A 2,500-nucleotide genomic window follows, 5' to 3' on the forward strand; every position below is an offset into this window, starting at 1 on the left:
CTAACCCGTATTGTGCCTTAACCTAACCCGTATTGTGCCTTAACCTAACCCGTATTGTGCCTTAACCTAACCCGTATTGTGCCTTAACCTAACCCGTATTCTGCCTTAACCTAACCCGTGTTGTGCCTTAACCTAACCCGTGTTGTGCCTTAACCTAACCTGTGTTGTGCCTTAACCTAACCCGTGTTGTGCCTTAACCTAACCCGTGTTGTGCCTTAACCTAACCCGTGTTGTGCCTTAACCTAACCTATGTTGCGCCTTAACCTAACCTATGTTGCGCCTTAACCTAACCTATGTTGCGCCTTAACCTAACCTATGTTGCGCCTTAACCTAACCTATGTTGCGCCTTAACCTACCCTATATTGTACCTTAACCTAACCTATATTGTACCTTAACCTAACCTATGTTGCGCCTTAACCTAACCTATGTTGCGCCTTAACCTAACCTATGTTGCGCCTTAACCTAACCTATGTTGCGCCTTAACCTAACCTATGTTGCGCCTTAACCTAACCTATGTTGCGCCTTAACCTAACCTATGTTGCGCCTTAACCTAACCTATGTTGCGCCTTAACCTAACCTATGTTGCGCCTTAACCTAACCTATGTTGCGCCTTAACCTAACCTATGTTGCGCCTTAACCTAACCTATGTTGCGCCTTAACCCAACACACGTTGCGCCTTAACCCAACACACGTTGCGCCTTAACCCAACACACGTTGCGCCTTAACCCAACACACGTTGCGCCTTAACCCAACACACGTTGCGCCTTAACCCAACACACGTTGCGCCTTAACCCAACACACGTTGCGCCTTAACCCAACACACGTTGCGCCTTAACCCAACACACGTTGCGCCTTAACCCAACACACGTTGCGCCTTAACCCAACACACGTTGCGCCTTAACCCAACACACGTTGGGCCTTAACCCAACACACGTTGGGCCTTAACCCAACACACGTTGGGCCTTAACCCAACACACGTTGGGCCTTAACCCAACACACGTTGGGCCTTAACCCAACACACGTTGGGCCTTAACCCAACACACGTTGGGCCTTAACCCAACACACGTTGGGCCTTAACCCAACACACGTTGGGCCTTAACCCAACACACGTTGGGCCTTAACCTGCTCTGTAATTGTCATACGACGCGTTAAATTAGTGTAGTGTTGCCTAACTGCAACCCCCGCAATATAGTTTGCTACTCGCACTGCCCGGTCCCCAGAGTATCGCTTCATGTTAAACACCTTGCAGCTATACACTGTAATGCGGATGGCAGCAGGACGTACATGCTCAATGCCCTTCGCAGTTGTTCATTGGCATTCGCATGGCGAAGCACAGCCTACGTTGTGGTACGGCTTGTGTCAACTGTCCGCTGATGTTGTACGTCCAAATCACACACTGTACTGCACATTGGTCCTCATGTACTGAATGATACATCGTGGTACATGTGTGACCGTACCACGACTGCGCCAACAACGGCGAACCATACGGTCCAAATATTGTGCACTCAGCTACATGTCGTCTCCCTATAAGAGCTGGATTGCAGTATGGTATGCCGTGGATGGCGATCGGCATGAGCCGTCTGTTGATGTAGTGGCGCGTGTTGTCAGACGTAGTCGTCTCTTCTCACACACCGTGATAGCATGGTGCACTGCGTTCCACATCTGCGACATGCGACAGAGGCCGGTTGACAGTCGTTCGCGCAATGGACATCGCATACGTACGGGGGCCACCTTCCACGTGTTCGCGAAGCGTGCACATGTTGTTGCGTGTATGTGGGCAGACATAGTGTGTCGTGACACCTGACACAGGCATGCAACAATCGTTGAATTTGCAAATGGCGATGGACGTCTACGTTTGCTGGTGACGTTACGCAAATGAAGAACTGGTAAACCGTTGTGGTGCGGTTGTTCTCGCTAGAGGTGAATCAGTGATGGCGACGATCGGTTGAGCTACCAACCGGTTGTTTCAGCGATACCCACCATGCCCACGAACGTGAATGGCATGTGGGTGTGAAGCGATACGCGGCGGTGGCTGGGTGGGACCGTCCCCGGCCGGTGAGGGGGGGCCTCCCGGCGTGCTGGCCGCGCGGTGCGTGGGCGCACGCGCTACAGCCGGCTGGTGGGGGCGGCCAGTGGCAGGCGCGCCGGCCGACGGAGGCGGCAGGCGGCGTAGCTGCGCGCCGGCGCACCCTGCACGCGGCGCCGTGCGGCCAAAGTAGGTCCTCGCGGGCCCGGTGCGAAGCGCGGTGGACATCTGCAGTGTGCTGGTCCGATTGAGGACTGTGTGCGCTGAGGATGCGCCGCCGCCCGGCGCTCGGCGCCGCGACGCCGTCTGCTGCTCGGTCGCCTCTGCGGTTCTCGCAGGTGGATTGTATCGCAGCTGTGCGGACGTGTTGGCGCGTGCGCTGTGCTGGGAGAGTTCGCTTCGGCACCCAAGTGGGGCTTTTGTCCTTCTGTGGCGCTGGCGTTGGAGCTGCCGGCCACCGTAGGTGGCGCGTGT

This window comes from Schistocerca serialis, unplaced genomic scaffold (assembly GCF_023864345.2).
Source record: "Schistocerca serialis cubense isolate TAMUIC-IGC-003099 unplaced genomic scaffold, iqSchSeri2.2 HiC_scaffold_1193, whole genome shotgun sequence".
Taxonomy (NCBI): Eukaryota; Metazoa; Arthropoda; class Insecta; order Orthoptera; family Acrididae; genus Schistocerca; species Schistocerca serialis.